Genomic DNA, 12844 nt, shown 5'->3' with positions numbered 1-12844 from the left:
GTGTAAAAATATATCAACATTTTTTAATGTTAATTTTACACCTTTTGAGGGTAAAATCAACATGACAAAAGGGTAATTTTAACCCCCAATACACCTAAAAAGGGTAATATTTACACCGATTTCGGATCAATAATGCAGGGTAAAATTAACATTTCCGGAATGTTATTTTAACTTTTTCGGATTTCTCTCAGTGGTTAGAAAGTTCGTATTCTAGGTGAATGAAAATCATATTTATGTGCTTCTTTCTGAATGTTTTCATACATTATGGTCGTGTAAAATGAAAAGGAAGTATGTTACCACTAAGACTTGCGAGAAAGTACGGGAATTTGATTCAAAGTACAATTTAATGTCACACAAATTTCGTTATTTTTAAAAAAATCGTTCGAATTTGGGAGGTGGGAAATGTCAAAAATACTCCCCGAGCGTTCGAATTTAGGAGACTCTACTGTATATCCTTTTAAATTTTATAAATAAAATATACATTTAGTTATTCGATTAACAACTTTTTTAAAGAGAAACTTTTAAAAGTTGCAAGTTTTTAATGGTGAAACAGGCCCCTCAGTTTTAATTCGTTTACAAAGGGTCTCGGGATTTTTTTGGACCGAAAAAAAGCGCGCGAAACGGCTTTATGGATACAGAAATTGTGCATACTCTCAGGAGACTTCTTCTGAATAAGTTACGGAAATGCCGTAAAATATGCAAAATAGGTATTATTGATGCCAATTTCTTGGACTATTTCGGTTCATAAGAAGTTGATTTCAAACTTACTGCTTGAAAAAAAATGTATACATTTAGGGGTATTTCAAAAATGATTTTCCACATCAGCTCCTAGCGGTAGGCAAAGATGCATAGATCTGTTTGCATAATCCCATTTACGCATAATTCCGATATGCATAATCCTGGGACCCTCTCTGTACCTTTGAAAACTCCTACTGCGCTTCGTTTTAAATATAGAAATACTGTTTAAATCTTTCTTATGCTACCTTTAGATGACACAAATGAAACAAGTTTTTTCAAAACATTTTAAATTTCTTTTAATATACCACATAGATATGTTCACAATGATATAATGAGTACGGTTATATGGTAATTTTAATATATGATTTTCTTATTACATTTCACATTTTTTTTATTAATGTGAAATTAAATCTATCTAAACATCTTTCAATGCTAAACCTTCACATTGATGTAAATTGGTGTAGTTACTTAAAGTAACTTCAATATTTGTTTTATTACAGTTTTTTTGACACCCAGATTGTTAACTATTTTACATTCAATAGTTTGATGCGTGTGTCAATATCTATATCATTGTCATCTTGTTTAAGTATAACAATAAATATCATATATTACCTATATTAAAAAAAAGAAACTAAACAAATAATTTATATAAGAGCAACACCATCTTAAACTCGTACTTTTGCAATTAATTTTTACTATACTTTATCGTTATTTGAAATTCATTTAATTTATAGTACCATTTGAGATTATTTGCAGATAAATTAAATATCAAATTATTCTGTTGTTTTTATCTGTGGTTAGTATTGTTTTTTTCTGTAATACTGTGTTGTGGGAAGAAGCTCTTCTCAGTATTATTTAGGCAGTTTTTTTTTTAATAAAACATTCCTCTTGTGTAACGTTAAACTAAAAATTAATTATTACTATTTTGTATGTTGTGTCTATTTTGATTAAATTCATTTAATTTAACTATTCAGCTTTCTCTCCGCTTCATCGTAATTATAAATACAAAATTAATTGATAACGTTGTACCTTATACAATGTATGAATTGGCACTGGGGTATTCATCGTCACACGTTAATTGAAGTTGGATTTTATTAAATTGGCATATAAATTGCTTGATAGGATGAAAAGAGAAATGGATTTTGGCATAATTATCAATCATGAGTTTTTTTTCTTTTTTTTTGAAAACAATGGCAGTTTTCCGAAATTTGGACGGATTTTTGATATTATTTAATTAATGAAATTTCATATCGTTTTTTTTTTGATAAATCGAAAATAAAAATTGTAAGAAAAACTTGTTGGTTTTCAACAAAAAAACTTAATTGTGTGAGTGAAAAGTATGTATCGTTGAATATAGTGTATGGATTTTCATTCGTTATCTCCTACTTAAACGACGATTGTGTAGTCTTGTTGATGACGATCGTGTCGTCTTATAGGCGTATCTGCCGCTACAATGTGCGTTTTATCAGTGATCGTTGTATTGATGTTAGGGACTTTTATGGAATCACTGGATTGTTCCATTCCTGTACCCAGTTTCAGTGTGGCTGCATTGTAGATGCGGTCCAGTGAGGAATTTCTCATGTCCCGAAAGTCCAATTGCCACTGTTCCATCAATCGGTCGCGTCGTTTTGGTGTGAGGGTGAGGAATTCTGATCCAATGCCACCCGATGGAGTTTTCGTGGATTTGAGTGAGAGCAACTTTTGTGGATCATAGTAGTGATGTTGCTGGAAAGTAGCAGCATCAGTATAGGAAGTTGCTCTTGTATGTCCATACTGTGAGAAAATTGAATCAAAGTCTTTCGTGGGATAGGGTGAGCAGGCCTGGCTCAGTGGAAGTTGAGAGGGTCTCTTAGAAATTGGTGACCTCTCTATTGAGGTACTTAGCTCGGGGTTGTTGAACTGACGGATGCCATCTGAAAAGATTACCATACTCAAAACATCAAAGAAGCACCCCACATCCAGAGTGCTAATTTACGGGCAATGATTGCGATGTAAAACTTAAAATAGTGATTGAAACATAACGTAAATGTGTTAGATGTGAAGACAAAACAATACTAACTTACTATGACGAGATGGTTTCGAGAATAGAGCTAGTTTCTCCTTGCCTACTCTAGATGCCGGACTATAGGATCGACCTAGGTAGAAATGAGAGAATGAAATAAATAATAAAACCAAAATATAGGTCAACTCGGACAAATTTAATTTGTTGTTCAAGATGGGGGACATAACATAATAAATTTGTGAATAAACGCATTTTTTTTTAATATTAAAATCTCAATTTATGGCATACATTGAAAATTTTTCCATTGTAAAAAGAGTTGAAGCGTGAATTCGATGCTTTATTTTAAAAGTTAATTTCACATTAAATGTTTGGATATTTGATGTAGCTATTCAACACTCATGAAGTAAAGTAAATCATCGTGCTCATGAGTTTGAGTATTAAATTTTGAATAAAAAAATAATATACAATTTCAATTAATTAATTTTTGATTCATAACCGATATTGGAACATTGATTGGCTATTCTATGAATTAATAAAATAGAAAGGACAGAGTTACGTAAATTGTGACATCATAACTGGTTAATATGTTATAATAAAGTTTTAATCTTACCACAGAAATTAATAGGATCGTCCAACTGATTCGAAGACTCAGTCCGACTACCATGTTCGGCACTTCCTGTATCTGTGTCTGATCCTAAACTATCGTACTCCTCAGATTCGGATTTGAATGGCTTTTTCCCTCGTCTTCCGGCTGTATTTGTGGATCTTAGGCACTTGCTTGCCCCACAACCGCTATTCGGTCGATCTGGATTCCCAGACATATTTTCTTGGTCTGGTAAGTGGAATGTGGCATATGGATAGATGTCCTCTGAGTATTCGGGAATTCTGTCCAATACGGCCGAATCCCTACAGGGACTTTGTGTCATTGGTTTTCGAACCGTAGCATAGTGTTGGTCACGTTGTTCCGATATCACATATTTTCCATCGGGATGTGACCTTAGGTCACTATTATTACCAAATATTCCACGTGGATCTAATATTGTTTGTATATAATTAATTTGAGAATCTTTGATATTTGTAAGGAATTTCTGAAATGTGTGTGTGTGTATGTATGTGGTAATACTCACTTGATTTTAAACAATACACAACCCCTATCACAACTATTAATGCTGCAAAGATGGATATCATGGCTATAGCTATGAGGTGACCATCCATAAATTCGTAGTGTTCACTTGACTCCATCATTTCATCTGAATTGGCACTAAGAACAGCTGAAAGTAAATGGAATTTCTATGTATCATTTCACAGTTGCAAATATATACTGATCTAAACTCTGATAAAATGCCAAGTGAGACAATAATAAGACAATAACTGCAACAATATTGCATGAAATTGGAGCTCTACAGTTTATATATTTAGCTATGTAACATACTAATAAAGTTGAGAAGTGACTTTCCATTTCAATAAATTGAGTGGTAGTCACTTTAATGTCTAAAAGGGGACAATATAAATGGAGTGACAATTGGAGAAACTAATTATATTTGCAATTACTATAATATGCAATTATATAACAAATTATTAAAGTTCTGGAATATGGTAGCTGTGACAAATGAGTGAAAAGATGTATTGTTAAACACAAAGGATATTGCAAGTTTGTCAACAAAGAAACTTGAGAAAGAAGTCATCTTGCTTGTGTGTCAGTAAAAGAGCAAAATGTTTTAATATAATATAGCAATTAATTAGGGAAAGAGAAGGTAGAATAACGTAACGTCACAACCAAAAATGTATATGCAAACACCTTGATTTGTAACCATGATATCACTAGAGTATTCCAGACCTCTCAACAAATGGTGTATTTGCAATAAAAATCTGCAAATATAGTTCCCCAGATCCGTTGATTCTTTTGTGCACAGTTTATCTAAAGATAAATTCCGAGAGAGAAAAGACAGGGTCAGGTTCTCGTTTTTTTTTTTCAAAATCTTATTTTTAAAACAAGATCAACGGATGAGGGATGTTGAGAAAGATTTACTATTAGAAAAATTGTTGCATTCTTATATAACTAATTAAATAAAAAAAAAACACACCAATAATAAGCGTTTTGGAAACGGTATACGGTATCATTAGCCATGTTTCTTATTAAAGTTCATCTATTAATAACCACATCTTCTGGTGGACATAGGAGCTTAAAACATTTAGCCAAAAAATCAAAATATTTTGGTGTTAGATGTTTTGTTTCTTGGTTTTATTGCGGATTACGCGAGTTACAAAGACTAGAAAAACAGCACATTTCCTCTAAATTTTTTTCCAGCATAATAAAAATTTTATTTAACTATTTAACTAAATCTCTAAAGCATTTAAACTGTATGTTTTATTAAATTTTAATTTAAAAATATAGGCGTTAGTACCTGATTTTCGGAGACCTTTTTGATTTTTTTAGAGTTAACAAGATAAAACATGGTAAAGATGGTAAAGAATGGTAAAATACGCTGGAAATGATAATTTTTTTTGTAAAAAAAATCTCTCAAAAATATAAATTTTATTTTATTCAAAAATCTCTCGTTCAAGTACCAGTTTAACTCATCTTCTAAAAGGAAATAAGGTAAAGTACCCTTACTCGACTGGGTTCCTCTATTCGACCGGTGGGTCAATTTTTGAATATTTGATGGTGAATTTCATCAATTTCTATGAATTTGTCACTGATTCGTATTATTTAAAGAATAATTGACCTATTAATGTTACATCATACACAAAATATTATAGCAAATATAATTAAATTGAATAAATAAATCTACCGGTCGAATAGAGGAACCGGTCGAATAAAGGGTACTTTACCTTATTTTGTTTTTAGACTTTAGATGAATCTATTCTGAGTGATCATATCCAGTGCAAAGTAATTTTCTTTTTATAAAGGTCCCCGAAAATCTGGTTCCAATTGATGAATTCTTAAAATTATTAAATAAAAATTTTAGAAAATATAGTTTGAGTGATGTAATTTTATATGCCTAAGAACTTGAATTAAGTATTTTTTATTATGTTGAAAAAAAAATTTGGAGAAAATATAGGGGAGACTGGGGCAAAAAGTCACAAAACGGATATTTTATTTTTTTTACAAGCTACCCTAGCACCCCAGAAATTTTTGATTAGTGCAGTTTTATAGGAAATTTACTGTTCTACAACTTTGTGAAAGTCATTTTTCTCTATTTTGTAAGAACTTACATTTATTGAGCCGTTTTCTAAAAGGTAATTTTGTGATCATTCTCAAAAATGCTGGGACAAATTAGTACAAGGTATGGGATATTATCACATTTTTATTTGCTTTATTACGGGCTTTCGTAAATTAAAAAGAAATAGCTAGGTGACACATTTTCATAGGAAATTTATTCCTCTACACCTTTTTAAAACACAGTTTTCTCTATCTGAACGAGAAAAACGCTTTTCAAGCTATTTTAGAAAAAACACACAAGAGACTGCAAATCGTTTGACCAATGCAAACAAAAAGCGGGGAGACCCAAAAATGACCTTTCTTCTCGCCGTGAGACACCAGAAATTGCTTGAGTCTTTGTTACTTTTTGCTCCATACCTTTTGTTACTTTTTACCCCAAGTGGTTATTTTTAATAAAAGGATTTCTGGAGAAAAGAATTTTTGTAAAATTCTAAAATAGATAGTGGCTTCGTATTCAAAGAATCCAAATCATTTACGAAATATTTGCCAGTGCAACAATTTTGGAAAATATGTAGGTCAAAATTGATATCAGTTGTAAGGAAAACATTTCAAAAATAGGGCGAAAAATTTCAATATTTTTTTTTATTTTCTGAATTCCTTGTTCGAATTCTAAGAAACTTACGACTTTGAAGAAGGTCTATGGAGGCCATCTATGAAAAAAAATTTAAGCCGCTATCTCTTTTATTTTGGAAGATATTGAATTTTCAAATTTTCAATTTGTGACTTTTTGCCCCAGTCTCCCCTACTGTTTTTTTTATGCTTCGTGAAACCCCCTTTTTGATTCACAAAGTATTCTTTTTCTAAACATGCTTAAAATTAAACACGGGTAAATAACTGTGTGTGATTTGTTTTCTTTTAAAGAAGGATAAAAAAATTCAATGAGCATACCATATGTAACTTCTATTAGCTTGATTTTCACTAAAATTTTCAATAATGAATATTTGACATGTTCTTTAATAAGAATCACAGCAATTTGTAATTTATTGGGTAGAAGGTAGAAGAAGTGAGTACTTCAATAACTTACTTCCTGTCGTGCTGAGTGTCTCGAAGGAGTACTCAGCAACAGTGGTACCGGCATTGTTGTGTGCTGTAACACGTAAATCGTAGCTGAGGGTGGGCTCGAGATCGCCAATGGTGTAGCGAACCTGTGGCGATACGTTGCTGGAAGCGAGAATCCACTCACGCGAATGATGGTGACCACGCCGTCTATATTCTACGGCAAAGTGACTGATGGGACATCCACCGTCCTGCCATGAGCTCAGCTCTAGAATAATTGATGTAGCATTGGCACGAATGAGATGCTGTTTCCGCGGTGAAATGGGTTTATTTCCTTTAGTGCGTGTTGAGCCAATTTCACTTGGATTTCCACTTCCTATCTTGTTGAATGCCACCAAGGTGAATTGATAGCCGGTGCCACATTGAAGATTCTCCACCATATATGAGTCTGAGCGACGATCTAAGGGTATTTCTTCCCAGTCACCAAACTCCTGACGAAAGCTGAGCAGGAAGCCTCGGATGGGAGCACCACCATTGTCACCCAAGTGCCATTGAAGGGATACAGATGTGGTGGTGCTGGCTGTTGCGGTGAGCTGGGGAGGAGCTGGTGGCACAAGAACCAACAGCTGGAAGACAATGTGATCTGAACCGAGATTATTTCTCACATGACACGTGTAATTTCCCTCATGTGTACGTTGCACACTACGAAGTATGAGAGAATTTTCACTATTCACTTCGAAGCGTTGTCCCTTTTGCAATCTTTGACCACCGGCACGCCATTCGGCTGTTGGAATTGGATTTCCCACATAAAGACATGTCAATTTAACATCTAGTTTCCAAGCTACACTCAGTGTCTGTCCAAAGGATATGATGGCAGCTGGAGCTGCTGAGCTGGGTGTCAATTTCACTACAGACGTACTTGGACCTTCGCCAATGGGAGTACTAGCAGTAACCCAGGCCTCGTAGGTTTCGCGATTATTCAGATTTTTTGCTTCATAGTAGTGAAATTGGGAGGTGAGGGTATCTTTGAGAATGCGAATTTCCTGCCCCTTGTCCAAAATTCTAATGTATATGGTGTACTTTGTAATAATTCCATTGGATCGTCTCGGTGGAAGCCAACTTATAATTACTGAACTTTCACTCTTAACCACAGCTTTTATTAATTCAGGAGCATCCGGTGAGCCTTGATGTGTTGTGCACATGGCCATTGTGGAGACAACTCCTTCACCTGTGCGCGTAAATGCTAACACTTGGACGCTGTAGTTGGTATATGGCAAGAGTCCATGGAGGACGGTGTTCAGGGCAGATGTGATTTTTGTCTCTCTGGTATTATCTGGAAAATTAAAGATGCCATTATCTAAATTGCATCCCCATTGAATTGAATGAAATCAAAATGGAGCTTTACCGTTCTCGTAGAAAACTTTATATCCACGGATAATGCCATGCATTCGGTCTTTTGGAGGTGGTTGCCATGAAACTTGCAAACTTTGGGCGGTTAATGCGACACACTGAACAGCTTGTGGTGGGGCACTGGGAACTATTTTCAAACATTAAATGATAAAGTTATGTTATAAATACTGCTAGTAGACAGCAATGGAGAATCGTGATATTTCATCACAATATTGCTATAATCACACGCTATGCCAAACTTTCAGCGATATATCATTTAATGACTCTGGCGCGATGAAAGATATTGGCAAAATGGGAAATATGGTCATGTAAAGTTAAATTACCATCTTCAATTGTTCGGCCAACAATTGCTTCGCTGGCGGGTCCATCGCCCTTTGAATTGAACGCCTGAACTGTTATGCTGTACTGGGTGTATTTCTCCAGGCCAGTCAATCGAAAATCGTTAATCATTTCACCACCGGGAATGCCAACTTTGGTATAGTTGTACGCTTTATCTGGACTGTCTGTGCGTCTGTAGCCAATTGTATAGCCCAGCAATTCACCATTCCAGGCATCATGTTCAGGAGGTCGCCATGTGACTATTAGTTGTTGACGCCCTAGAGGTTCAACAGTCACTTGAACGGGTGGTCCGTCTGGTGCTTCCCCGTCTGTTTGAACCTAGAGTGGGTGGAATGTGAAAAGTTGGAAAAGTTTAGTCTCCAGGCATTTGTGAGAGTGCTAACTTTTCTGCATCTTACAGTCAAAATGTCACTTGCTGCACTAGTCCCCAAGTGATTCTCGGCATAAACACGAAAGTGGTAGTTTGTGGCAGGCTTTAGGGAGCCAATGAGGGCAACTGTTTTATCACCTGGCACAACTTTTTGTGGGTTACCATTATGCCAAACATCTTGAGCCTCTTTGTACTGCACAACAAAGTTTGACACGGGTTGAGACTCAAGAGAATCCTGATCACCCGGTGTCCATGCCAGAATAAGAGTTCGACTGGCAAGTTCGTTTATTTGGAGATTTTTTGGAAAATTTGGAGGTTCTTGAACCTGAAGTTGTATTATCGAATGATGTTGTCCGTAAGCATTGCTGGCAAAACACGAATACTGGCCTCGGTCTGATAAAGTAGTCTGAACTATTGTTAGTTCAGAAGTTACACCTCGATTGACAGGGGAACTTTTAATATGATATCGGACATCATAGCTTGGATCAATTCTATGACCTTTAGACCGCCAAGAGATATCAAGTGGTTGGTCTCCGTCAGCTTCACAAAAAATTGTTACCTTTTCACCTCGTCTAACAGATACTTGCTTATTGCGAACTGTTACTTGGGGTCCAACATGAACATCCAGTCGTATTAATTTACTCAAACCTGCTCCAATACCATTTGTTGCCTGACAGAGAAAGTGCCCCTCGTGGTCTTTCGACACTTTAGGTATAATTAGAGAACCATTGGCGTGACTTTCAATGCCAAATGACGTAGCAAATGTTAGTTCCCTGTACTCTCCTGTTTGATCCCCCATAGCTTGCTTCCAGCTGACTGTCGGTTTGGGAAAACCATCGGCTTTGCAATCTATCATGACCAAATTGCCAAGGATGACACTCTGGTCCTGTGGCTCCACAATCCATCGTGGTGGTACTGCATGAGAAATTGCGATATAAATATTTCATTTTCACTTTATAATCTTAACATGCAGCTAGATATAATTCACATGTAAACATGCACACTTAAAGCCATTCAAAAATCAACGTTTTCTTAAATAATAAATGAAACAGGAAAATGCTACAATAATTAAATGCATTCACATGCACGTTTTCATCTCAGTTAGAGGATTAAAATCTTTTACGGAGATTGAACAAAGTATATTTAGGGGTAAAATTCATTTTGAAATATTCTGGAAATAACAATCTTTAGGACTATGGGTGGAATTAATTAATTAGGCACGTAGGCACACCTCTATATTGATTTACAAAACTCATGCGATTTATCTCTATGGGAATTAATCAAAGAATAATGGGCGTGAAATACTTTGTTGTTCATGTACACTGGTCACCTTCAACATTTATTTAATGATGCGCATTTGTACCTCGGGGATTTCACTTTAATCCTCATTTGTTCCCACATCCTCTCACTTTCACACTTACTCCAGCAACAACTCCAACCCTCAAGCCTCAAACAATCATCATTCTGTTCATAGGGGATGGTGAAGTTGAATATGTGGCGCGTAACCACAATAATAATAGTCTGCAGATCTTATTGTTATTTATCACACAAAATGGGACTTAGAGAATTTAAGTGAGATGAGAAGCAACATTTTGTTGAGTGAATGCATCATAATAATGTAAGAGAATGTGCATATATTAAAATATTTTGTGTGATATATAAGAGAAAGTCACTATTTAATTGTATGTTTCCCTAGAAAGCGTGCAGTGCAAAAATTCTAGTGCGATTTTATATTATGTGTACGCAGAGTACTATTTAATTACTTAGATTTTAATTAAGTTTTTATTGCGACATTTCCTTGTGGTTTCATGTGGTCTATATTTGATGTTGCTCTTTAACTGCCCTGTAGTAGGGTTGCAAGTACAGAAAATGCTTACAATAAATGGACAAGAGTTATTCGCGACATGTTGTAAACTCTTGAAATACATTGGCAGAAAATCACATTATAGCTTGATTGGTCAGTCAGTTACAAGGCTTACAAGACCATTTTTAATATTTTTTCATTAAAAGTGAATGTATTTATACAATAAACACTAATTTTATAGCACTATTGTGGGAAAAATTGAAATAAAAAAAAGATCTATTCTTGAACTAAACTCGATAGTGTTCAAATTGAATTGAAAAGAGTTTAAAAAGATTATTTTAAAAATAGTAGAGTTACCAAGAATACAAAAAAAAATGATTTATTCCACATTTTATACTCGAACTTAAAAATGCAATATTTTGCCTTTGCTTCATGGAATTTTCATTAAATTTTTCCGAACTAAATGGTATGCGGAAAGCATAAAGAAAAAAATTCAGATTGTTATGACTGGCATTTTTTTTTCTAAACAGTTAGTAGGCCGATACCATGATCAAAATCAAGGAAACTTTCATAATTTTTGGTATATTGAAATAAAAAAAAAAGTAATTTAACGCTTAAGTTTATTGATATATTATCTGTGATTAAATCAGGGCTTTCAATAAAAAAATTAAAATTAATTAGTTTATCTGTTTATGTTTCTTTAAGAGGTTACTTGGGTCAAGCAGACTAAAAAACAGTTTATTTAATTCAAGTTCCTAAGAACATAAAAGTACAACATCTACTAAACTGTATTTTCTGAAATTTTTGAAATTCAGTGTACTTTACGTAGTGTAAAGTACGTCGGACATGGTAATTTTTCGTAAACATCTTCCAAAAATCCAAATTTTAAACCATCTGCTAACAGGAAATATTTAGTTTTTTGATTTCAAATGATTTTTTTTTGAATAATCTTGCCTACTGCAAAGTTAAGTTTTTTTTAAAAAAGGTGTCCGGAAATCAGATCCAAGCGGCTGAATTTTTAAGATTTTTAAATGAAAATGTCAGAAAATATAGTTTGAATATTGTATTTTTATGTGCGTAGCATTTTGAGTTTTTTTATTAGGTCGAAAAAAATAGAGAAAATATGCTGCTTTTGAATCTTTTTGACCCATGTAGTCCTTTAGTCTAAAGATGTATATTTAGAACATAGGGAAGACTGGGGCAAAACTTGTCAAAACGCATATTTAATTCTTTCACGAGCTCTGAGAAAACTTAAACGTTTTAAAATGAGCATATTCTTATAGGAAATTTACTGCTCTAAAAACATTGCAAAAGTCTATTTTCCTCTAATCTCGAAGAAATGTGATTTTCGAATCATTTTCTAAAAGTCGATTTTGTGGAGATTCTCAAAATTGCTGGGGCAAATTTTGTCAGTTTTCGGATAATTTGTTACGTTTTACTCTCGCAAACGTTAAAAATAACAAATACACATATTTTTATAGGAAATTATTCCTCTAAAACTTTGTCGAAGATAATTTTTCTCTATCTTAACGAGAAATGTGATTAAATTGAGCTAATCATTATTGATATTTTCTTTAATCCAAATATTCCAAAAATAGGGCTCAAAATTTCATTAGTTTTTATTTTACATAATCCTTCCTCGAATCCCTTGAAACTTTGTACGTTTAAGAAGGTTCATGAAGGCTATCTATAAAAAAAATTTCAAGCCTCAGTCCCTTTTATTTTAGAAAATAGTGAATATTGAAATTGTCATTTTGACAAATTTTGCACCAGTCTCCCCTATTTTGTGTAATCGTCAAACAGCAATTTTTGGGTGATAAAAATCCTATACAGACGATATTATAGAAAATGGAAGTTTTGTTCCAAAATTTCAAATGTAATTTTATTGTTTTGTTGAGATCCAAATTCAGTCAAGTCTTTATTTTTTTATTTTTAAAATAAAAAAAAGAAATGAAAAACTAC

At 33.9% G+C, this 12844-nt stretch overlaps 1 protein-coding gene and 1 pseudogene across 14 annotated transcripts in view; one reads left to right on the top strand and one right to left on the bottom strand.

The window, feature by feature from the left end:
• LOC129802195 (calcium-dependent secretion activator) overlaps positions 1-12844 on the top strand; it is a 211057-nt gene that overhangs the window by 10172 nt on the left and 188041 nt on the right. The window lies entirely within an intron of this gene.
• The window catches only part of LOC129802187 (cell adhesion molecule Dscam2-like), a 99879-nt pseudogene continuing 88043 nt past the window's right edge, over positions 1009-12844 (bottom strand).

The sequence above is a fragment of the Phlebotomus papatasi genome, chromosome 1, assembly GCF_024763615.1.
Source record: "Phlebotomus papatasi isolate M1 chromosome 1, Ppap_2.1, whole genome shotgun sequence".
In the NCBI taxonomy this organism is placed as follows: domain Eukaryota; kingdom Metazoa; phylum Arthropoda; class Insecta; order Diptera; family Psychodidae; genus Phlebotomus; species Phlebotomus papatasi.
This window is presented reverse-complemented; position numbering and strand designations above follow the sequence as displayed.